Source organism: Mauremys reevesii, linkage group 18 (assembly GCF_016161935.1).
Source record: "Mauremys reevesii isolate NIE-2019 linkage group 18, ASM1616193v1, whole genome shotgun sequence".
NCBI classification, from domain to species: domain Eukaryota; kingdom Metazoa; phylum Chordata; order Testudines; family Geoemydidae; genus Mauremys; species Mauremys reevesii.
The window spans coordinates 5,788,152-5,814,585 of NC_052640.1; the positions used below are offsets into that span (position 1 = coordinate 5,788,152).

The 26,434-nt window shown below is 47.6% G+C and overlaps 1 protein-coding gene across 11 annotated transcripts in view; it reads right to left on the reverse strand.

Moving 5' to 3' along the window:
- Window positions 1–26,434, reverse strand: part of CUX2 (cut like homeobox 2) — a 219,000-nt gene that overhangs the window by 99,944 nt on the left and 92,622 nt on the right. The window contains exon 1 of one of the 11 annotated variants that reach the window (XM_039505548.1): window positions 2,464–2,479. The exons of the other annotated variants lie outside the window; for them this stretch is intronic. The gene's annotated coding sequence lies outside the window, so the exon portion shown is untranslated. Of the gene's footprint in view, window positions 1–2,463; window positions 2,480–26,434 lie in introns of those variants that run through there. 11 annotated transcript variants of the gene reach the window in all.

Here is a 26,434-nt window from a genome sequence, read left to right on the forward strand (position 1 = left end):
CAGTTTACCCATTTGTAAAATGGGGATAATGCAACTTTCCCACTTTTGTAAGTGCTTTGAGATAAGGCTGGACGGCCTGATTGTCATTTACATAAAGATTCCTTCCTACTGCTCTGGCAGCATGAAGGAGCTCGTATGCCCACTTTAAGGCATCTTTGCATTGTCAGAGAGCTATCAAGTAGCCTCAGTGTTAATGAGAATCAGGCCTTAACACTGCTATACCTTTTAAATACAATTGCTGCATATTTTATACAGCCCAAATCTGGCTGGATTTTCATGGGGGACAGCAAAAGGCACCTCCCTGACTCCAGGACAAGCCCCTGCCAAATTTCAAGTTCACGCTTCAAGCCATAGCGCTCTCCAAAAAGTGAATGTCTAGGTGTTAGACGGAAAGTGTTAGGTGAATATAGGGGACCACTGTTGCTCCCCCAATAATACAGGGCACTTCTGTATATTGAACAATATCCACTCGCACTCCTAAAGCAACGCAGGCTGCAGGCCCAGCTCAGGTTCCCAAGCCCTTCAATTGGTGCTTTGTTCCAGCTGCCCCCAGATTTCGATTCCTCCTTCCTCCCAGAGAAATCATCATCCCAGGTAAAACTGGAAAGAAAAAAAAAAGTGGGGGAGGAGGAGAACAGAGAGCTGCCTGGAGAGACCAAGGGCAACTTTTACAGAGCGTTGCCTGGGGCTTTAGCAGTGCAGCTCCCATTGCTTTTCAAGGGAGCTGCACACTTCCGACCCCATGCAGAGCTCTGACCCTTTATCCTGATGGGACCTGGGGGGACAGAACTCTGTAGGAGGGGGCAGCGCGTGTTAAAGAGCTGTTGCTCCTTGGCGTGGGCTGGAGGAAGCCGTTCCCGGAGCTCATCTCCTGGCGGCATTTTGTGCTACTCTCCTTGGTTTCTAGCATGCTGGTATTTGCAACACTTTCCCGCTACCCGCCGCTGCAGCCGCGGGCATTCCAAGGGACACAGGGCAGCACGTCTCAGCTCTGTTTGCCTCCTGGGGCACGTGCCAGCTCCCTCAAGGACATCAGGAATGCTGAGCTACCACGATAACAGCGGCCATATGCATTCCTTGGGGGGGGGGGAGAAGAGAGAGAGAGAGAGAGAATGTCCACCAGGTTTCCATGAGGAGATCCCACCAACTCATTCTATTCTATTAGGCATGGGGTTTGCTCCATCCCCCCACCACATGAAGCAGCCAGAGGGTTCACCTCCCTCACCCCCACTAAACCTGAAGCCCTGGAGACAGCAAAGGAGGCCCATCTCCCCCGATAACTCCCTCCCATGCAGCCCTCTCCAGAAGGGGAATCCACCCTCCTGGAGGAGGCTGACACGTCAAGAAATATTTTGCCTGGCAACGGGTCAGCTTTGTTTCACACCAGGTAATCCTGGGGCGCGAGGGGTAAAATGCCAGGCAGGGTCCCCTCCCAAAGCACAGGACACCTGTGGGATTGGGCAGCTGGGGAGGGCATGACACAGAGTCAACATGCTCCCCATTCGGCACCTCCCTTGACCCCAGAAGTTCTGCCAGGTTTCCCCAGCCTGCCTTGCTCCTGTTAGCAAATGATGCAATCGAGCCTGGAGTTTTCCCGGGCTCATACCCAAAGAGGCGGGGACACAAATGTTCTGGGGACACTTCCATTCCCACCAATTAACAATGAAAGGCCCCAATTCTACAAGCACTTGCTACCAGGCAAAGTGCTTCCTGCTGTGAATAGCTCACTCTCCATGGCAGAACATGCAATGCCTGGATCAGCCACAAAGGTAAGGTAAAATTTGGGGCCTACATTATCTTTGATCCTGTTGGCAAGAAATTAAGGAATCTGCCTTTATGCACCATTTCACCACGGCCTGGGGAGAGAAAATCTGGCAAACGTTTGTCAAAATGCACGGAGTAAACCCCATTTTTACAGGTGCCTGAGAAAACTGCAGCAGCTAAGGCTCAGAATGGATCCCAAACAATATTTTTAAAAGTGATGTGGCGCTCAAAAGGGAAGTAATAAGATTGCTCAAGCTTAGATCGCTCTGTCTTACCCCGCCATGCCTCTTGACAAGGTACAGCCTGGTGGTGGGGGTCATTTTCTTAGAACGGAGTCTCTGGCCACTGAACCAGGAAGAAATAAATAAAACAGCAGTATATAACAGGGCTCTTGACAACTGTAAGACATCCATTCCTAAAGACACTGGCATCTGAGGTCAGATCTATGCTTAAGACAGTGCTAAATAAGATTCAGCTTTGCTTCTGCATATTTTACAGATGAACGCTGTTGCAGTTTGACAGAAGTAGTTACGAGGCTCAAAGCCAACCAGGACTTTAAATTCAGCTACCAGCAGCCAAACAGCTATTCAGAACTATTTCTGGGATGCAATTCATTATTGCAATCGATCAGCTAGCCCCCTTTCCCCCCCCCCCCAACCTTAGAGCTACGGTCATGGACCGTTTTAATGGGAAATTTACCTGCGGTGTGGCTAATGGGTTCAGTCCGTGATACCTGACCCATCGCCGCACTCCAGATGACACTTTGTTGCATGCATGTGGCTCTTGGGTCCACCCATACACACACCACGCTCCCTCTCCGGCAGTCTAGGCAGAATGATGGTAGGGACCTTGCTGGTGTGTGCGCCCAGACAGAGCAGGGAGGGATGAGTCAATGGACTCAGTAGCGACAGATTCATTTTACAGCTCCCTCTTGCCCAGTGCACGCACAAGCAGAGCCCACCAGCCAAGGAGGGGAAATGCTCCAGCCCTCCTCAGTAGCCAGGAGGGGATAAAGAGGGGAATCGGGCCGATACACAAGCATGATGTTGCATCAACGTCTTGTGCCATGGTGATGTGATGCCAGCACTTACTGCCCCAATGTTGTGATGACAGGCAGGCCAGGGGTGTTCTGCGGCTCTGTGAGACTCCACTTTCCACTTGGTAATGATGGTGTCCTGCTGGGTTGTAGAGTGAGATGGGGAGGAAATCCTATTCCTGGACTTCCACTGACTCACTCACCTAAATGGCATCTGATTCATTTAGCAGCTGGGAGTTCTGCCTTCCCCACTGAGGGACTCCCGTCTTATCAGCCGCATTAAACCCAGCAAGGGAGACACATTAATCACAAGCCTCTCGTTAATATGCATGGGATTTGCCCAGAAGGGTTAGTTAGCGTGCAGCTGGCACAAGATACCTAATTCACCAAGCACAACCCACACCATCCCGCAAGTCTCCTTTGTACTCCTCCAGGAGTCGGAGTCTTGCCTGTGCAAAAAGGGGAGAGAGAGCAGAGTGTCCTCAAAATGGCCCATCCAGGAGAAATGATGAAAGCACATGTCTGGCTCAAGCATTACGGCGACGGACTCCAGCAGAAAGTGACAGACAGACAACTATGCATTTCACTTCCCTCTAAAACGCTGCTGTCAGGCAGCCACCCACATTCACGGAACCCTTTGGGAAGCGGGATGTTCCTCTAGCTCTGGTGGTGGTGATGAAGGGAGCTGAGCAGGAGCAGGACAAGGAGAAGGAACAGGAAAAAGATCCCTCTCAAAACAACGTATGGCTGAAGCAACCTCTTCTCAACCTCCCTATGGAACGGCTCTTCCAACAAGTGTTTGTTTAACGAGCAGAACCTTCAATAGCTCTGCTAGGAACGACAAGGGGAAGCAGAATCTCAGACCAGGTGGAGCCATGCGTGGGCTGCAGCAGTCAACATAGCTGATGTAGGCTTCCTGGCTTCAGGGGGTTTTCAGACTGGTGGGGGAGACGCCACAGGCACCAGCGATGCCATTATACAGTCTATTGATGCTGTTCTGAGGAAAGCTAATCAATAGATTAGATTTCCCAAAGAAAGAAAAACACCAGCTGCCAGCTATGCATAATTCCTATGCTATGGCGCATTCGCCATCAGCTGCACAGCATGCAGACATGCACAGGAAGAAGATGGCCTTCTGTTGCCTGAATCTGCAGGTTGTGTCCAATGGCAAGTGTCAGATCTCGGACAACTTAGTCAAGGTCTCAGGAACGAGGCACAAGGTGTTTATTTTGGGCAATCTGCTCTTTGACCCGGTGCTCATGGATGGAACTTGGTTAACGGGTAAGTAACCATTCCCAGGACTAGCCTCTCGACTTTAACTACACACTGCAAATCAAACAGACACCATCATGGCCAACACACCAGAGACTGAACCAGGACCTCCGAGCTAAAGCATGAATTGCTGCAATTTGAGCTAAAGCTATAACAGTCTTAGAACACGGAGGGCAATGTGTAACATACACTGGACCAGTGGAACTAGGGTGACCAGATGTCCCGATTTTATAGGGACAGTCCTGATATTCAGGGCTTTGTCTTATACAGGGGCCTGTTACCTCCCGCCCCAGCCTTATTTTTCGTGCTTGCTATCTGGTCACCCTACATAGAGCACCGGCTATACAGGGGAGGGGCCTTCTTTTCATTATGCACGTACAATATCTAGCACAACGGAGTCCTGGTTTTGATTAGTGGCCAGGGGTGTCATCTAGTATGGGGCAAGGAGAGCAGCTGATTTCCCCCCCACACACACTTTTCATAGGTCTATATGCTCCATGATGTCTTCCATTCTTTCTTCCCCCACACTTTGCAGGATGTAATAGAATCACATATAATGTTCTACATGTTGATGCAACTTTGCCCATCCAGTTTTTCTGCGTGTACACGGAGGTGGCTGCTTTCTGACATCTTTGCTCCCGGCATCCATTTTTAATTGCTATGCCTCTGTAGAGTTCTGTGCGATGAAGTACCTCAGAGCATTAGACCAAATCTGTGTAGGGTGTAGCAGGATCTAACAGGATTCCCTAAAGGGACCTACAGGAGTCCAGATGGCCTTCAACTCCCGCACAGCTTAGGCTACATGAACTAGAGGCTGCTGTTCAGAGACAGAGAGAAAGGGTCGGGAAGTCCAGCAGGTGAAATATGGGTGGGACATCTCAGAAGACAACCGTGGATATAGTTTGGGGGGCAAGGCGCATTGCCCCCCCAAATTGCAAGCCTAGGGCAGGCACAGAATTTGCCCCCAGCCCATGCAATCCCGTTGGCCTGACTGGAGCTGCCCCCTGCCCCTGGATATAGAAGTCAAACTACGCCTATGAAGACAACTATGAAATCCAGCGAGAAAAGGAAATGCGGCAGGGGTGACGAGGAGGAGAAGCAGGAGATGCGGCAGGGGTGACGAGGAGGAGAAGAAAGCTGATCTTCAGAATAACTAAGTCCAGCCCATCCCTGTGTCAATATATTCCAAGTGACATTTGTCCAGTGGGTTTGTTCTGATGTTAATTACAGCCAACGGTAGCTAAGTATCCTGGAAATCTCAGCAAGCAATGGAAACAAGGCACTACACTGCTGGAGCCTAGTCCTGGAGGAGGACACTTGTTCTCGGGAAGGAATGGGAGCATGGTTCTGTGCTAACCTCAGGAGGCCTATGCTCACTGTTGAAGGCAAGTTATGAGGTGCTGGGGCTGAATATGAGGTACCCAAGCAGCCCCCAGAGGCTTCATGGTCTGAGCTGCTCTGAATTCTTACATCCTCCTCCACCTTCTCCAATCTCTGGGGCTGCAGGGCCTTTCCATGGACTCTCTTGGAATCTCTTTGTGCCCAGTCTGTTGTTCCAAGGCAGGCAAGTCTGGACTCCTCTGAACTCCAAAGGGAAGTTTCTCCTTGAGAAGGAACAAAGGAATATACAATTCTCTCAGCCCAGTGGTCATTTTTCCACCACATCTGATAGTTATCGAGCACCAGCTTGTATGTTCCACTTGGACATACAGCTTATGTGTGTGCTGGACAGACAGTTACATTGGCTATGGCCTTCCCTGGTGCATCTGAGTAGTTTCGAGACGGGTTTCCAAAACCCCATTTTAATTGCCATTATGCCTGTCCATGCAGGGAGCAAAGCTATGCCATGGAAGGCATTTTAAAAATGGTTATTTTAAAGCCACATTTCCTTCACATAGTCATTCTGATAGTGTAGACAAGTCCTACATGTTCTTGTTCGGCTATGAATTGTCAATCACAGACACCCCCTAGACAGTCGCAAGTTTACAGCTGTGGTGCAATATAGGATACTCGGCTAATGGCTCTAACTAGAGATAAACTGGAAATCATCAAGATGATGAATGAACTTGGCAATGAAAGAATCCCAGTACACAGCCCCACGGAACACTAAACTGCAGAGCTCTGGATAATTTGTTCATATCCACAGTTACCTGGAGCCTGCTTCTCAGGTGTGATTTACTGCTGAATGCTTCCAAAATGTGGGCTCCATTCAAAAAAAATTAAATTCTTGAAACTATTCAGTGTTATGCCATTGCAACTCCAAACGAAATTTAAAAAAAAGAAAGAACAGATCCTCATTAGACCTAACGTTCACTGCTGAAGGGAACATGGAATGATGGGATGGGGTGAGAGGGGAGTAAACCAGTATTTTAAATAGAATTAAACCACCTGGAGGTTTGGAGATCTGTTTTGAAAACCAAAAGCATTCCAGACCAAAACCGGGACCGTTTTAAACAAAGCAGAGTAAATGTCCCACATTTCCCCAGGATCATTTGAACCATATCAGATATAATCTAATGATCTGTAAAGTGATTACACCCAACTGAATATAGGAGATCTCTACTGGTAACACAATATTTCATCCAGCTGTAGACATTACGAGAAGGCAAACAAAGGAGGGGATTTAATAAATGGAAATAAAACTATGGGCAGAGATAGTTTTAATTTTTTTTTTGTATTGCAGCTAATTGCAATCAACAACAGACATCTGACACAGTGACAGCATCAGCAAAATTGCTGCTGAGACCACAGAATCTTTGTCTAAAAATAATCAGACATTCTGCGCGCCACTGTTTGTTATAATGGTAATCGATGCTGGAGGCTTTGAATTCCATCAATTTATAGATCTGCTCTGTTCTGCCTGGTGATTGTGTTCTGCACACAGACTCTCTCTCGGCTAAGGCAGACTGAGGCACTGTGTGATTAAGATAAGTTCAGATTCCTTTCATACATTCCTTATCAGTTCTAATTCTCCACCAGGCAGAGATGTTCACAGCAGTTAAAGATTAGTTCAGCTTCTCAGACGCCAAATTTGAGGGTATTGATCAATAAATCAAATCAGAGCAATCAATTGCCCAATCAGAAGAGTCTAGCCAATGCATTATTACTGGCGCCTTCGAACCAGAGCTTTCATGGGTTTCATCAAAACAGTGCTTTCCTGGCTTCCTGCCAGCTGCTGGTCTGGCTAATAGACTCCACAGCAGAGGAGCTCCAGCCCAGCAGAAGAGCAATAAATTTCTCATCAAACAGCCGATAGAGAAACAAGATGAACATCTGTTTTGCTGCAATGAAACTCCTGTGTTCTTTAGAATCGGCAAACCAGGTCTGACAGACCACCCCACAGGCAGCTTTCCCTTCAACAAAGCAGCAAAGCAGAATATTTCGCCAGTTATTTCAATCAGGTAATTTAAGAAGACTTTGCATTCTCCTTTCTGCAGCTGCTGGAGCTTTACAGAGAGGATTCCAACTCAGTCAATAATAAAAGCCATCCTGGGACCCTGTACTATGAAGGCAATTTTATGATACCCATTATGTGGCAATGTAACTTCATTAAAAGCTGTTTATTCCCTCTAAGCATTTTAAGCACTTTCCCTCACCCATAAAGAAGAGCCTTTCTGTGCACTGGAAAAGTTATTTTTATAGAGCGCTGCTTTGTGATATTTCTTCCTCAGTAACATGAAAGGAACGTTGTTACCCTTCTTTATCTAAAGACTATGCGGGGGAGGCCAATTTATACCTGCTTCATGATGAATAAACCTCCCTTTTCTTCTACCTCGTCATCATGCTCTCAGAGGCACCCAGGCACCATTTTGTGTGCCGCAGCCAGCTCGCCACGTGGCAGATGTAAGCTCTTTCTTTGTTTTATGGTTGTACAGCACCTAACACAATGCAGCCCTGGCCTCTAGATGCTACCATTACCACCTATAACAACAACAGGGTGAGAGGCCAGCACTGATGCCCTCTCTACTTCATTCGCAAGGGATTGGCTGAATAGGCGCGCACCCTCTAGCGTTAGAGGGGGCACACAGCCCTCCAGGCTGCGAGTGATGCAGAGAAGGGAAAAGGAACTGAAAAATACCGCAGCCATTGCTCTAGCATCTGATTACAAAGCTATCCAGAATACAGGGACGGCGAAGGCGATGGCGACCGAACCGGACGGCTTGAAAGCTCCGGAAACGCCCACCATACTCATGTCATCCATTGAGGCTCAGGACACAGAGGCCATCTTAAAAACAAAACAAACTAATGTTACTTTTTAAACTCTCCGCCTCCCCTTTTAAAGGCCTACTGTGCCTTTAAACCCCTTGCCCTGGGGAGGGATGGGGGGGGACCATTGAGCCCCACTGTTTTTACACAGTTTCTTGCAAAGAAAGTAAAAGGAATAAAAAGGAGGCTGAGAAATTAGTGTACACTTGAGCCAGCAAAAGCAATGGATGAATGACAAGCACAGGCAGAGCTCTGATGCAGGAAAAGCCGGCAGCACATTCTACCCCCCAGCACTGGGGAGGCCAATGTTATGGCTACTTCTGCACTTCTAGGGAGCGAGAAGCAACAGTATGTTATTTTTATTATACACTCAAGACATAGTATGTTTAGTAGAGTTCTATTCAGATGACATTTATTATGCCAGCTTGTTTTATAAACTAACGAGAAACGAGAGCACTGCTGTAATAGAGAAAGTGCCCCTAAAATCTCAGCATCCTCACTCCAGGGGAACTGCGCTGCCTTTGAGAAGGGGCAGTGCAGGGAGAAGCTCACAGGGAGCTTTTAACAGAGCTACCTGTATTGCAATATCCTTGGCTAAGAGCTAGACAGAGATTTTCAAAGCCATTTGCAGGATGCAGACACCTGCTTGCTACTCAATTTTAGGCAGCTTTGAAAATCGCAGCTTTAGGGACCTGATTTTTGGAGATGAGCCCTATAATAGCAGGTAGCAAAGCTAGGTCCCTGGATGCCCATTGTTTGCGCCTGGGTGCCGACAGGAGCAAGCTGGCGGGGAGGATCTGGGCATCTCTTACATTGTCCATTAGAAAAGTGGACCTGCATGATCAGTGTAAGACTCTGTTTGTTCTGTTAGTTACACCAGAGATTCCGAGAACTGAGCTCACAGCTATAATCTAAGGTACGTGGGGTCTGAGCCAATGCCCAGACAGGTCAATGACACACCTCCCACAGACTTCGAGGGGGGAAGGGCAGGATGTTTGCCACCAATCCCATGATTCGTTTCATGCTTTAATTTCAATCAGTTTGGCCAATGGAACCGGATGGGTCAGTTTCACTTTCTAGTTCTCATGAGCTGGCACCAGGCCATTTGGGATCACAACGCTGCAGGGGAAAAGCTCAATGCAGGGGAATGGCTTCATCCAAAACTGCTACGTGCTTCCAGATCAACAAATCGGGACCTAAAACCAGTTGGCATTAAATGGCTAGTCATGAAATGCTGACGTTCAATAGTCTATAAAGTTCTCCACAAGACAAGATGTTCTGACTTTGTCCACTCACAGCAGAGCTGGAAGTAACCAGAGGGTAAATTTCCAATCTAACAATTCTCCTTTAGTTATTTACTATAGGTGGAACAATTATTCAGAATACATGACAATCTGACAAAAGTCTGCAATTTCCACTTAAGCCAGGTTAATTAAATAAAGAGAAGAGGGGAGCAGGAAAGGGAATTGAATGAAAGATACATAAGCAAAGGACCTGGTTTCCTAGTCTTTACTCAGGCAGGTCTCCCATTCAAACCACTGGAAATTTTTTCTGTATGCAAAAAGACCTGCTGTTTGCTACAAAGTAGTGGGTCTAAACACTACATCTCACAATAAGGTCAATGCTTTGGGTAATTATTGTAGTATTCTTTTGAATTACTGTTGCTTGAGTAATGACGGCAGGATCAGACTCAAAGGTGGCGATCTTAATTATTTGCCATGAACAATGGCAATCTTTTGCTCATCACCAGGATAACCATGTGTGTTTATCCTTATGCTTTCAGGATAAGAAGAATCACTCACCATTACAAAGAGAAAAAAATCCCATGCCCCTCATTCTAACAGTAAACCAGATACAGAGGTACCTGGCTTAATGGCAGAAAATGGGGACAAATCGAGGTCCATGCACTCAACTGTTCACTACAGGAAGGGTACATGGAGTTCAGAACTTAAGTGTAACAGTTCAATCTTTTCCCACATTAACAAAATTGTTCAAGATATACAGTGCCATTAAACGAAAACCCACAACAGCGCAGGAAAAACAGAATGACTAGAATAAATTTTAATTGATTAACAGCAGCATTTAGTAACGGTGATAAAAGAAAAACTTGTTTTATTGGACCTCATGCTAATTAGTTCAATTTACAGTTGGGAGACTACTGTGCCTTTTGCAATATTATACAACCCAGACCTTCATGCAACAAACTGAAGCTTTTATAAAAACCTCAGAATAATCATAAGAGAGACTAAGGCTACCAACTGTTTACCAAAGACAAAGATAACAGAAGTAAAACAAGGTCACTCCAAGGATTAATGTTACCACCTACATTCAAGCGGTACCTTAGCAATCTCCAAACAAATGGGAAAACCTGTCTCTCCAGGAAATTTAAACATCTCTTTTCTGTACATAAATAGGCCTTTATTGCAACTTTGATATATCTTTCCCCTAACGACTTTTAAGGGCAGCAGATAAAGTTGGAAGAAGTACGGAATAAACCAACAAATGTTTAATATTCAATAAATGTGTCAATTTTACATACTGAGGCAAATGGGTCTTTATTGAAGAATTGGTAAATTTCCTCTGAGAAAAGTAAGTGCATTTTAGCCTTCAAGGGGTCCCTGATGAATAGAAATGGAATGTGATTTGTGATAAAACTCAGCTGCTCTATAAAAGACGTTAAATAAATGTTGCTGTTTCACTGGGGATATACAGAATTGATTGCATTATAGACTGATTCTAAGATGCACAATCCCCGCAAGGTATCCGTGAGGTTCCATGCATGTGGAAAGCTGGAGAGCAGAGACATTTAGATTACATCGTAACTTTCATCCTAAGGTTTGCTTCAAATTTTCTGGAAATGCTTTGCAAAAATGTTCCAACTTTATTATTTACAGCTTAGTGAGCATTTTGTAGGGAGGACTTGTGCTGTGTGGCAGGGGAGTCATGTCGTAGTCTAACCCACTTGGGGGGAAGCAGGAATCCCTCTCCATCTTCAAGCAAGGACGTCCCCAGTGCAATGACCTGGAAAAGAACGGCTCAACTGCATACGAGGCTGGGAGTGACTGGAAGCTGCTAGCCTCTAATGGCAGTTTGGTGGTCACAGTCCAGTAAGTCAGTGGTCAGAACCTACCTGCCAGAACTAGCCCTAATGACTGTCGATAGCCTCGGTAAGGCAATAATTGACTGAAGGGGCCATGAAGCCTGAACTGGCCCTAGGCCTAGATTTGGGTCCTCCAAGGAGAGGTCAAGGCCTGCTGGCAAAGCTCACTCTGCTGCCACCTGGGCCTGCCTGTTCTATGGAGAAACGAGGCCTTTGCACTCCAGGGCTGTCAGCTGGCTCCTGCCACCAGCACTGAACGCACCCCCGACATTTCAACTGAACACTACGCTGGGCAGAAAGGCACCCCTGGGCTGGTGCTTGCGTGTACCTCTGCTGCTCCTAAGGAGCATGGAAACAACCCCCCTGCTGCCCGTCTCCAGCATACGCCACACAAGCCCCTCCTAGCGCACTAACAAACTCTGCTTCGCCCAGACCTCGGCTGCCTCCCCAGCAGGGCTTCTCCCTCTCTGGACCCCACGAAGGAGGGTCTCTGCCAGTCTCACAATCCCAGTGGGGAGCGGGAGGGGAAAATATGCATTGTCCTCATTCCAATTCTGCAGAACCACAAGTGGAAACCCAAAGGCCGTGTCACCGATCCATGGCCCCTACCTGTTGTCCACCTAAGAATGTTAGCAAGAGGCATTTCAGGGCATCACGGACCCGAGGCTAAGAGGCTAACGAGAGCCTCTCAATACTGAAGTTTACTTTCTTCCTTGTGAACGTGACGCTTCAAGACAAGAAATTTATTTTCCTATAACCCAACGTAATTATATTCTTTTAAGCCAGGCTGTAGGATTGCTGCTCCAATTGTATATTTCAACGCAATATCAGATCCAGGCAGATCAATTACTATGGAAAAGTACAGTAACATTTGCCCATTATTTGCATTGATTTGGCTGATAAAAGCACTGACTTCTCTTGAATTATCAGTATGCACAGGAAGTACTGGGTAAAAACCACAAATTAAAATAATATTACAGTCAAGGCAGACGGCAACTAGCACTGGAGGTCAGAGACCAAAAAGAAAATCAAGTTTGTGCAACGCAGTGCGTTTAATTCCTAAGATAACCACAACCAGTAATAACGCAGGGAAAATAGCAAATGAAATCCAGCACAGCAAGGTAAACAAAGCAATCTTCATACAGACAAATGAGAGGCCAGCGCTGCTACCACAGTGAGCACAAACTGCGATATAATTGCACTGTTGATGCATCATCTTTAATCAATAATATCCAGGGTTGGCACCACTTACATAGCCAAATCCCAGACTCAGCCAAGAAGCAGCATGTTGTTAAAAAGCCCAATAGCTCTTTCTAGATAATAGGTGGCTTGTTCCCTCAACCCTGCTGATTTTTAAAATAAACCTAAATTCCAATAATTGTTTAATGTTTATTTTTATTTAGTTCTGGTTCGCCTACTCTGTCTCTTGATGACAGAAATTGATATTTTGCTCAGATTCCTTGAAGAAAATTAGGAAACTACTTATTATGTCAGAACATGCTCATCACAACGCAGAGGCAATCTTTGTCAAACGCACCACATCCACTACCGCCAAAGACAAAGCATGAAATCCTGGCTCCCTAAGAAGCTGATTTATCTGTCATCTCTTTCAGAGTGGGCTAGAACTGAACACTGCCCATAAATTCATGTCCATTCTGCTTACCAAGGGATCTATTCTCCTCTTGGCGAGTTCACACTGATGGAGGAAGTGACCCCTAAACATGCTAAATGTGAAAGCAAGGACTCTCCATCAGTTTTATGTTGCCTCTTCGCTAAGATACATACTGAAAAGGGGACCTAGCAATGAACTGCCTGCTTGCTCGTTATTTGGTGCGTGTGTTAAACCTGTGACACGGGGTTTCTACAATTTCTGCCAGATGTTTGAGAGATGAACAGAGTCAGATAAGAGACAAGGGCAGACCACATTGAGACTGGTTTACACTTCAAAATTTTACTGTATAAATGTCAGTTAGAACTATGTTGATTTAAAAAAAAATCACCCCCTACCAGTAAAAACCCTAGAATGGATGCAATTATACCGGTATAAGAGTCCTTTTACTGGTATAGCTTATTTTGGTTCCTGAAACAGAACAAGTTATACAGGTTGAACCTCTAGTCCCGCACTCTCTGGTGCAGCAACATCCGTGGTCCAGCATGATTTTAGTTAGCCGGATGACCGCTTATCGTGGGTGGGGTCTGGCAAAGTCCCGCCAGTCCTGGCTCTCAGTGTTCTGTGCTGTTATTTCGCTCTAATTTACCCCTAAATATGCCTAAGAGACCAGCAAGCCGTGGAAGTGTTGGCAATGCTGCTAAGCGGAAGCACGTGTCAATATCGATACAGCAAAAGGTGGAATAGTTGCAGAAATTGGAAAAGGGCACCTCGGGACGTTGTTCTGTTTATCTGCCTCGGTGAAATAAAAATAAAAAGAGACCCGCTCACTACAGTACTGTATTGACCTCCCGTGGTTCGGCAAATTCTCTGGGTCAGCACCGGTCAGATCCAGAGGGTGCCGGACTAGAGAGGTTCACCCTGTACCAGCACAAGAACTTTTATAACTGCAACCACATTAGGGATTTTTTTGCCACTGTAACTATACCGGCAGAATAAAAGCAGCAACATTTTTTAAGGGTAGCCAAGCTCTTAAGTTTAGCTCCACAGTGTAAAAATATTGGCCCACATTAGACCTGGGTGAACTATGGTTGTAAATTGCTTTGGGACATTAGCATGAGCAATAAGCCCAAAGCAGGTGATCAGAAAGAATGAGATCATGACACAGAAGAGTTGTGTTCATCTCGCAGTGACCCTTCCAAACGCCACTGGTATCTTATTTAAGGTTTGGGCTGAAGCAACAGAAAGAAATCATAGTTACCTGGGTACCTGGTGCAGTAAATAATTGGCTGTACAAGTTTAAGATGATATAAAAAAAACGGCTTCATCTCACCTTAGCTAAGGCCCGCTCATTGGCAATGACATCACTTGTTTGTTAAAAGGTATAAAAAGGTAAACTCTTAAAGGGGGTCATTGCTAATACTTGCCTGACCATGCTGGAGCCGACCAACATGTGTCTAAGCACCCCTGGGTCTGGCCATTTGTGACTCTTTCAATCAAATGCTTTAAATACCTGTTACTGTTTGGATGTAGTAAATTGCTTAGTATTTAGGCTTATTAGACGTGTTCAGAGCAACAGCAGAAATAGTATTAGATTTAATAAAGGAATTTGTGGTCAAACTGGTGTCACGGTAGTCTCCTACATTAATAACAACTCCACCACAGAGCACAGCAGGGGCATTGATGGGGATGCTGCTAGCCACGTTAAACTGAATTTTGCCACAGAAGGAAATGCATGACCAGTAAATGTTAAGGTTAATGGGCCAAACTGGGCTCTCTGTTACACTGGAATTCCACAGGGGTAACAGAACCCAATTAAGCCCATGGGATGCTGTACCATATATCAATGCAAGATGCTCACGTGTCCCCACATGGCTGGCATCCAACCATATTTTGAATGTGGTGTGATGAGTTTGCCTTGTTATCTGAAAGGCACTCAGGCTGTTTCTCCTCTCATGTGCACTGGGGTAAATCAGGAGTCACTCCATTGAAAGAAATAGTTGCTGGTGCAAGTGAGAGGAGAATCACACCCACTGGTTCAGGTTCTGATCTGTTACTCCTGAATTACAGCAATGTAAGTGCGATGAGTATCGGATCGCGTCTCTGTAACATTATAGTGCAGACCACTAGAAAAAGTGTTTTTTAAAAGAGGGGAAAAAATAAAGCGCGGCATTTTCCACACAGAAAAGGAATTAATGGGCTTTTCTAGGAGATGATTCAACCAGACTCAGTGGACAGTGCCATGTTAGCAGCAATATAACCGAAGTTATAGCAATGCCATTTGCTCTACTATAGTTAACAGTAGGTCAGCAATTCTTTTATTAAATTCTCTCATCAGAGAATTATAATTGACCATAAATGAGTCACTCCAGTTTGGAACCAGGCACATGAAGCAGGCTCGCTCCAATATTTTTTTTATTTAAACAAGTTTAATGTCCATTTCCAGGACCTCATTCTGCTGCCCTTGAAGTTAATAGGAAAACTTCCATTGGGTTGAATTCGGAAGTCACTCACACCAGTGTAAATCAGAAGTCGCTCCTCCAGGTAACTAAATTGATCCCATAGAAAAGAAGGGAGGTGAAAATCAGAGTCAAGCCCACAGATTTCAAATGTTTGATTTGATTTGATAGATTAGATAGATAAGAACATAAGAACGGCCATACTGGCTCAGACCAATGACCTATCGATCCCACTATCCTGTCTTCCGACAGTGGCCAGTGCCAGAAACTTCAGAGGGAATGAACAGAACAGGGCAATTACTGAATGATTCATGTCCTGTCATCCAGTCCCAGCTTCTGGCAGTCAGAGGTTTAGGGACACCCGGAGCATGGGGTCGCCTCCAAGACCACTTTGGCTAAGAGCCACTGATGGACCTTTCCTCCATGAAATTATCTAGTTCTTTTTTGAACCCAGTTATACTTTTGGCCTTCACAACATCCCTGGCAGGGAGATAGATAAGATAGATTCCTCAACTGATGTAAATCAAAGTAGCTCCATTGACAGAGCTATGTCGATTTACACCAACTAAGGATCTAACCCATTGTAGTTTGTTACAACGGGCCAGTTTCTGATGATTTTACTCACACTGAGTAGCATCTTACTCCACAAGTAATCCTGCTACTTATGGAGTAAGATGCTACTCCACATGAGTAAGGATATCAGACTCTTACCTGTAGTTTAAGTCCTTTAAACAAATATTACAATGAATGATTTATTAACACAGTTGAGTTACTGGCTCCATGCAGTGTGGAGTAAAGCCGGTGCAGCTCCCTCTCGGAAGGACAAACTTCAAATGGGACCACTAACACAAGGACTGCTCACCAACGGGTCCCGAATCCGGCCTAGATGATCCCAATATCAGCCACTGTTCATGCCAAGCAACATCTCAGCATCATTTCAGAAGGGGATGCTATTCCAATATTTGCATGCTAGACCTACGACCTGTCATAGTATTATTTTAAAAGCCCAAACGTTTACATAACCAGACCTAGCACCTGCAACCGCTGAGCTCCAGCCAGGGTGTAATATGCATCTCTGAAATGGTCTAAGTACAGACCGTGCAGTGTTTCTTCAGCAACTATTATGGATTAAGGAGTAAATAAAATCCTACTTGAAATCCAAAAGAGCCATTATGTACCAGAGAGGAAGTAAGTGGAGTTTTAAGAATCCTCTAATCACGTATTACCAGGAGGCCAGGCTATTGCAGCTTCAGTGCGTCAATCCTCACACTCGCATAATGGATGTTTTCTCTTTAAAAACCACCAAGCCTTTTGCAGGGAACAACGTGGGCCAAACGGTGGCTCTGAACCACTGACCACACTGCAGACAGCAGCCAAAGGTTAGTGCACTAGACTAATAACTGCGCTTTTTAACTGTAGAAAGGAGGAAGATGTTTCCACTGCTGCAAATCCAATTCACTCCAGCCCTCCCTTGCTCCCTTCAGCAAGGTAAACAGCATCGGGGTAAGGCAAGCAGGTTCTGGCCCACTGCCTCTAAGCAGGCCTAGAATTGCTGTTAATGATTATTATCCTCTACCAGCCCCTCCCCACCACTGACTGTTGGTGGGCATTCAGGCTACAATGTCATCTTGGCTATTTAGATCCAACTCTGCCTAAGGTTTGCATGAGGCCGCAGTGGAGATGTTCTTCACCATTTCCCCTCTGAGCACGGTTGAAGGTGGTTCTGGAAAAGTACAGGAAAGCTACAACCCATTTCTCCAGGAGATCCATCATGTCGGATTAGCAACTTAGTTTCTTATTAGCAATTTTCCATCCTATCGTATTAATATTTGTTTTCACTAATACAATGCAGAAGTCTTATCATATTAGCAACTTTCGCATCACATTAGTGAAAACAAATACTAATACAATCCAATACTAATATGACATGATCTGATGGGAAATTGCTAATACAATAAGACTCTGTTACCATATTAGCACCGAAACGCTGAAACTCCCAGTTGCAGCTCACTTTGAACTAGGCAAGCGATCTTACATTTCTAAATAGATCTATGTGCTCTGCGTACATCGGTGTGTGGACTGGGCTGGTTAAGGTACTGGGAGGATCCCTGTCCGTGGGCCGAATGCTGATCTTAGTTACAGGAACACAATTCCTGCTAAATTTAATGGAAGCTGCACCGGGGGTAAATGACTGGAATTTGCCCCATCGGTGTGAGCCGGTGCAGCTCCATTGAGTTCAGTGCGTGCAGTCTCCTTTGAGACACAGGATGGTTCAATGCTCTAGGCCTACTTTCAGCTCCGGGGAACAGGAGGCGAACGCAGACAGGAAGACGTGACTGCAGCTCCCACAGCAATCTCAGGACCAAATTCGCCTGCCATGTTCATGGTGCTGCATGTTACGCACGGGGGGTAAGTGGGCCTAATTCTGCTCTCCATTAACAGTGTAAATCTGGAGTGTGACTTGCACCAAGCTGGCATGCGCTGGGTGTGCAAAACAAGTGTACAGTGGGCACAAGGCAGCCATGGCGGTGAGCAGGCCGGTGTAAGGTAAAGTAGAGGGGTTCGCTCTCCTAGCTGCAGTCCAATGACTGTTCAGTGATGGGGTACATGTACGGAGCTCATTGTCTGAGTCCAGGTGGGAGTGCAAATGGCACAAACAAGCGTCCTTACTGGCGGTCCCAGGATTGAATGGGAAACCCTGGTCTCTGCCTTTCATTCCTCATCTGGTGAGAGCTGGGACTCGTCAACCGAATGTAGACCGAACTCACCCAGAGTTAAGGGATGCTTGCACAGCTGACTGGCACCGCTGCACCTGATCTGGGGATGGAAGCTGGCTGCCTCCGGCACATTTCCCAAGCATCACAGGCACTAAGGCTGGGACTGAGGGTAGGGTTCATTTCCTCCCCTCAGAATCACTATACTCGGAATTGGTTTGCCCCCATACTCAGAACCCTGGAGCCGACATGATTTTTCCCCCCACAAAGGGTGGCTGGGGTGATATGTACCCCAAAATAGCACGGAATTCACCATGTTGAGCCTTGGTTTGCTGACTGGCTCTGGGAGAGAAAGTCTACGGGCTCCGCTCCCCTCCCAAGGCTGACGCCAGCGGCAGTAACCCTGGCTAGCGTTTCAGATGGCCCAGATGAAGCTCTGTGGCATTGTAACAACAAAAATACCCACCGAGCAGCCACCAGGATGGAGCTGTCAGGTGCCATGTTAACAAACTGACTTTGGTTCAGAAGAACTGGCTTTACACTGGAGTGCCGTAGAGACCAGATTGTTATTCGGGGACTGGCCACTAGTTCCGTGAGCTGGTTTTCACCTACCTCTTTCCTGTTGGCCAGGAGATGGCAAACATCCCACCCCAGACAGTACCATTTGCAGAAACCACATTGCTCTGTGTATCAGACTGAGAAGGGGCCAGCGGGTATGTCTCAGACTCATAGACTTTAAGTTCAGAAGGGACCATTATGCTCGTCTAGTCTGACCTCCTGCACAATGCAGGCCACAGAATCTCACCCACCCGCTCCTGTATCAAACCCCTAACCTATGTCTGAGTTATTGAAGTCTTCAGATTGTGGTTTGAAGACCTCAAGCTGCAGAGAATCCTCCAGCAAGTGACCCGTGCCCCATGCTGCAGAGGAAGGCGAAAAACCTCCAGGGCCTCTGCCAATCTGCCCTGGAGGAAAATTCCTTCCCAACCCCAAATATGGCAATCAGCTAAATCCTGAGCATGTGGGCAAGACTCAAGACCTTCCACCTACAAACGAGGCTTCTGAATGCTGAGTGCCCCAGCCTAGAACACCTGGGAGAGGCGCTCTCCTCCCAGGTGTGTCAGGCAGGAGCCCACCAATCAATGTTCCCCTCAACTTCAAAGTGCTTCAGAAGTTTCGCCAGGGAAATCTGGAAGAGATTAATAGTCCTGGCCATCAATACTATTAATGCAATTTGATCACGGGTTCTGACTGACCTGCAGCAGCACAGTGGAGATTGTAGAGCACAGAGGGCTCTTACTCCTCAAAACAGCATCTCGGCACAAAAGCCAACACCTCCAGTCCTGTTCTCTGCTTCTATATTGATACTGGCCAGCAAGTCTCTCTCCCTTGCTCTTTCTGTCACTCCTGGATGAGCAGGACACACACTGCTCCGGTGTTGCCAACTCTTGTGGTTTTACCGTAGGCTATATTGGGGGGTGTGCAATAGGCTATATTGGGGGGTGTGCACGCAGGCCTGGATTAGCCAACGTGCACTCGCTGCACTTGCGCAGGGCCACCATCTCAAGGGTCCCCCGACCACTGCAGGAAAATTCCCGAGTGGTGCTGCACCCCTGTGTGTCAGATCACGGTGCCACTCACTCAAAGATGGCCCAGTTGGCGCTCTGTTCTAACAGCCGGGCCAAACCTTAGTGAGTGGCACTGCAGCCCGGGGCTTGACTCCCCCACTTCTACCGTAACCCCCATCAGAAGGCTCGATGCACCACGCCCCGGGGAAAGTCCGACGCACCACCCCGGTTGAGAATCGGTTCCCAGGAGGTCAGAGGGGATGGGACACCGCAGTTCAGCCTAGGATGGTAATTATCTTGCATCTCACATGTTCTGTCCCTCTAATTTCCATAGTGCACAGGGTCCCAAACTTCTTTAATCCAAGCCTGTGTGTGCGCGAGAGACATACACGTACATCTCTCTCTCATACACACAATATCTATAATGACCAACAGATTACAGACCTTTCTAGCACTCCCATAAACGTTGCCGTTTGCACAGAATCAGAATAAAAATCAGACTATTCCAGCTGCTTAAAAACACACGTTGAAAAGGAAAACGAGCCTTTTCAGTCAGGTCCCTAAATCCAAAGGCTAATTTTTTGACTATTTGTGAAAGACAAATATTTCTCCTTCCCCAGGCAAGTAGCTGAATCGCGTACACACAACCCCGCCAGGCATAGGCTGTTCACTTGCTGCCCGGGCAGTGCTGTGAGTGACAGAACCATCCAGATGTTTGACAAAGCTACATTGCCGAAGCCTGTGTGAACCAAACCTGAGACGAGTGCCATAGGCACGTAGCACCACCCAGGGCGCAGTACAGATCTCAACCTGCACACCACCCGGGGGCTAATAAAGTCGCACACTGCAAAAAAACCCAACCTGTGTTATTCAGGGCTCAGCTGTGATCCCTCCAGTGCATCTGTGAAGGGGAGGTGTGAGGAGACCCCTTAAATCCCTGCATGTGTTACCCATACCATTACAGTCTGCGTGGGGAGAGAACAGCTACTTCCACCCCATGCTGGTGGGCGGGGAGTGAAAGGAACCTGGGCTCCACACCCCCATGTGCCCACGTGGAGTAATCTGAGCCCCTGTGAAGGCGGGTGCAAATTACTTTCGGGAACCAGATTGCAACTCTCAGAGTCACTATCTGCCCTGCTCCCGGGGATGGCGCTGGGGTTAGACTGCAAGGGTTCACACATCACACCTGCGTTCACTCTGGCTCACATTCCCTCTCTCTCACACTACTTTCCCCTTTAAATCCTGGAGCCTTACAATTCCGCCCCTTCTGAAGGGTCTGTTACAGGAACTCAGCGTTTTTCAATGGATTCCCCCTGCAAGGCAGGCTCCAAGGGATTCATTTCACTTTTCCAAATCCCAGCTGTCTTCAGGACTGTTCAAAGTGACCCGAGACCAGATGATTCAGTCAGACAATGTAAACAGACCTTTTATTCCACCCTTTCCTAATAACAGATGTAACTTTCACCCAAAAGATTTACAATGTGATGTAAATGGTATGGAAAAGGAGGACTTTCTGGATCAGGGGATCAGTAACAGGCAATAGCTTTTTCCCCCCCGGCTAAGGCTGCAGGTTCAAATCCAGTGCGGGTTGGTAGTGACTGACCATGACTGACGTTCAATAAGTGGACACCGGTGCAAAATGAGCTAGGTGGGTCTAAGTCCATTTCACCATGGGAAAGTGTCCACATCACCACACATCAGCTCCTTTGATGACAGTCTCAGCAGAGAATTCAAGGAGCCATAGAAATTTATTTCCCTCACTTGCCGAGAAGCATGGCCCATTCAGGACGGCAGGAAAACAGGCGTAAGGACCCTCATCAAAGGTTGTCAGCAGATTTCCAATCCGGACTCTTCAGCACCACAGCACAGACCTCTTCCACTTGAGCTAAAGGAGTAACTCTGTTACTTGCAGCAGCAGAAGGCTGTTATCCTCTATATGGACAAGCCATTAGAGGGAGATGTGGCACACATTATATAGGCACAGCAGCCTTGCACTGCCACTGAGTGTGCTGTACCTTCTCCCTGGACAGTCTCTAGGGCTCTCAATCTGGCCCTAAAATTCACATGAGCAATAATTAAAACTAATATAAAAGAGGAATAAATCAAGTATTCTGTCCTGTAATTTTTGCATTAGCAGAAACCTTTATCAAACTTGTAGACTTTATGAAAGTCTACAACGCTTATTAAATCCTGGTAGAATTGTTCTGCAAACCAGCAGCAGCACAGCTTACGTGGTCATAGAAAGGAACAGACAATTCCACGGAATGCATGACTTTGTAATCTATGACGGGGTATTGCTACCATACATGCAGAAAGTATTCCGGCAACACTGAAAAATGGGTCCAATCAGCCAGCGATTTGGGGGCTTCTCTGATTGGAATCACCAAGGAGTTCCAGGGTGGCACGTTGCTAGGGGAGACGAAGGCACCAAATAATCCTGACTTCCTAGTGGTCACGTATGCCTGTCAATCCTACAGCAAGAGAGCAGCCCATCAGTTCATGAGACTGATGGAGCCTGAGGGTACATAAAGACTCAGTCAATGGCACCTTCCAATTTCACCCAAACTTCACAAGAAAAGCGCTGTGTGTCTGCAATAGGAACAAGCAATGGGATGCCTTTCTCCATGAGCTGTGAATGTACTCTAGAGAGTCCACCCACGCACATTCCTGGATCCGACCCAGTGAGGAGGCTTGCTTTATGGAGCACTCGGTCCTAAATACACTTTGAGTAACAGCCTTCAGCTGCCAGGCCCAGATCCTGGTCCTACGGAGGTCAATGGAGAAACTCCCATGGCCTTCACGAGCTAAACCAAGAACTGGTCTAGGATGCAAATCTGTATGGTCGAATCTGTTCTCATGACTTCTGTATTTGCTTTAGACTGGTGAGAGTTTAGGATGTGTTTCTACTTGGTTGAAGCTCTCAACCCTCCCCCCAAAATGAATTATATTAACTAATATGCAGTGATCTGATGATTAATGATGGACAAGTTAGATAAAGCCTTTTAAAATATATTTTAACTGATAAAACACCTTTCACTCGCAAGCTAATGCCGCAGCTCAGCGGATGCTTAGATGCTGGGCGTATTCTTTGTTCTTCACACACCTGCAGCATGAGGAACAATTGCCCTGCTCTGCTGATGAGTTTTCTTTCTGATACATTTAAAAATTCCCAATTCTCCAGAGAGAGCTAGGACCCGATCTTGTTGTTGAATCCAAGGGGAATTTCCCTGATGCCTTCAGGGAAGGTGCATTACCATAGTAATCCTGTACTTAACACCGTAACAGATTGGACTCACTGGGTTAGTCTAGGGTACTGGACTGGGAATCAGGACATGGGGGTTCTCGTCCCACTGACCTGCTAGTTGTTTTGCTTCCCACGCTTTGGCTATCTTGCCTAGTTAAGCTGCAAGTCCTTCGGAGCAAGGCCTGTGTGTTTGCACTATGTGGTTGGACAGCGCCTCACACAATCTAGACACTACTGCAACTACATAATATTTAAATGCACAGTTTTAAGCATTGCTGCAATTCCGAGGCTGCACTTGTATCAAAAGAAGAATCCATTTAGAGTCCGATTCCACAGCCCCCACTTCGGTTGAGGAGCGTTCACTGGTGCACGTGGGCCCACGAACTCGTCTCACCACTGTCTGAGTGAGCAGCAGGCCCCATGGTAAGAGGTGCACGATCTGGCCCTGAGGACAATATTCGAAGTCACGTCATGGTTACCCTATCATCATCATCACGGGTCAAATTCATCTCTGGCTTCATTCCACTGGCTTCCACAAAGCTTCACCAAGGGACATTTGACTCCATATATCTTCAGTTAACTATGCCACAAAGCAAGAGAAAGCAGAAAATAGCTCGGGGGGGGGGGGGGCGCACATTGTATTTACTTGGAGCTGGAATGTGAGGTTCAGCACATGAAGCAGTTTTCTATTCTCTCAGCAATTTTCTGTTCTACCGAATTAGTATTTCGTATTGAATTAGTATTCATTTTCTCTAATATGATATAAAAGCATAATCATGTTAGTGACTTTGATATCACATTAGCCTATACAATTGGACTGCATTCCTGCCTGGAACCGTTGTTCTGCAGAGCCACACGCTGAATGAGATTCCTCTGGCAGGAATATTCCAAACGCCAGGCCGAACTGCGCTGCTCCCCCAACACACCTGTGACCCCACTGATTTCGGGGCGGGGTTAGGTGAGTATCCGAGAGCCAATGTGGGCCCAGTCCCTTCAGCAACGTCCCTGTGGCAGTTCCCAGCAAGGTCACGCCCCTGTCTGGTGGTGCCTCCTACAAGTCCAACATCTTCTTTGGGGACAGTCAGGCCTATGCTGGAAAATCTGGATCTAGCTTTCAGAGCCCTCAGAGACCAAGTGTGTGAATCTGGCAGGTTAGCTGAGCTCCAGCATAAAGATCAGTCACATATGCAGAAATTTGCCTCCAGATCCTCCCCCTGAATCTGAGTCCAATGAGCTTCAGCTTAGCCATGTATTCAGTCCATGGACTTAGCGATGGACTAACACCACTGTGCCATGTAGCTTATTTATTAACTGCACCTGTTATATGCACAGGCAGTATTTGCATGTATATTATCCTATGCATGCCTGTGGATGTGTTCTACTCATGGGAGGCACCCAGTGCCACGGCGATAGGCAGCATCCATAAAACACTGAAATAAATGAACAACAAACAGGGAGCTCTACCACTGGGAGAAGAGGGGGAAGCTATTTTAGGGAACGGTTCGAGCCAGAAACCCAGAGAGGGAAATGCTGAGCTCTGTGCTCAGCCCAATGGGGCAGGCTGGGCAGGGGAGGATGAATTCTTGAGACCCCAGGACAGTTCCAGGGGCACCCAGCTTAGATCAGGGGCATTCCAAGCCTTGCTCCCTGGAGGCTACTCCAGGCAATGGCTGAACCAGCCTTCACAGCCTATAACCTGAGCGGATTGGGGGATCATCCAGATCTAGTCCTGGCACCATCCCTCCCCTTTACACTGCCACACAGACATCACTGCAGGGTCCTCCCAAGTCCTGCGCCGCCCTGTGTAGCGGGCCATGGAGCAGGAGCTGAGGCCCACACAATTGCAGTTGCCTCTCTGACCCCCTCTGCTTGCAGAACAGGGGGACTGCCTGGAGGCTTCGGGGGCTGGAGGGAGGAGCAGCAGCTCTCACTGGAAGAAAACCAGAGACTCTGCCGCAACCTCAAAGCCAGGAACATTCCGACACGATGGGACCCCGGCGTGAGACCCTACAGCCGTACTCCCGCTCCAGAGGTCACGTGCCAGGTCACTCAGAGAAGGGTATTAATAGCAATGAAACAGCACCAGTGGAGAGTATTTCCCTGAAAGAGCGGGAAGGGAAGCTGGCAGATAAAGTGATCAATACAAGCCCTGCACACAGAAAGCAGCGTGTCAGATTCCAGGGCCTTAGCAGGGCTCGAAGAAGTTACTAGCCAAAGAGGCAACTGGAAAGGGCACGTCTGTCACTGCTAATGGCATCAGAGACAATTCACCCCGTGCAGAGGCCAGGGCACGGCTGCAGTCCCTACTGCTGGCTCTCCACCATGGGGAGAACTGACCCTCAATGAAACATACGCCTTGGGAATCAAGACTCCCGAGTTCTCTTGCCAGCACGGCTACTGTGCGCCTCTGGGGTGAGTCACTTCACCTCTCCATGCCACAGGTTTCAGGGGCCCAACCAGAGGGGCTGCCAGGAGCGAGTGGGTTGGGGGCCTTTCAGATGTGGTGGCCCCGGGCCCTAGGGATGAGTGATCGGCAAGGACGCGTGGAGAAGGAGGGATCTCAGCGCTGGGGGATGCGTGGGAGCGGCCCGGAGATGGGACACGTTGGCCACTCACAAAAGATAGAGCACAAAGTGAAAGCATCGGCCATTTTGAATGGGGGGGACTGGTGAGGGTTGGGGAGATTGGGGGGCTAGATCAGAACTGTTGAGGGTAGGGGAAGGGGGTCGGAATCAGAGCTGGGGGGATGAAGGAAGGGGGTGGCTGGAGTGGAGCTGGAGGGGTCCAAGGAGGGGAGCTGGAGGAGGGCTTGTGGAAGCCTGTAATGGTGGATCAGGGAAGTGGGGGGCAGGAGGGGAGCTAAGGGGATGTGGAGGGGTGACTGGTTCAGGGCTGGGGGAGCTGAGAGCTGGACTGAACCAAGCTGCAGGGGGGTTGAGGAAGAGTGGCGGGGGCTGGACCCGCACTGGAAGGGAGCAAGGGAGGGAGCTGGCAGAAGCTGGAGGATGGGAAGGCTGGACTGGAGCTATGGGGGAGGGAGGCAGGAGCTGGGGGTTTGCAGGAGCTGGATTGGGGCTGTCAGGGAGCCCAGCACAAACTAGGGGATGGGCTCTGGATTGGGGCTGTGGGGAAACTCGAGGGGGGCAGATTTCGGAATTGGGATTGTTGCTGAGAGGGTTCGTGACGTCTCCGTGGGACACGGGGGTCTCAGGGCTGGGCAGAGAGGGTCCTGCAGAGAAGCAAGCTTAGGATGACGTACATTTTGCTATTTGAGTTACAAATTAAGCCAAGCTCAGCAAGCGGGTACATCGACCGCTGTCTATCATGCTGACCCATATCTCCTTGGTCCTTTGCACTCCGCTGTCTGTCCGTCTGCCTGCCTGTCCCTGGCTGTTGTACAATCTGAGTGGAAGACTAGAGACATTCTTTGGGACCGGGACTGTCTTTTTGTTCTGTGTTTGT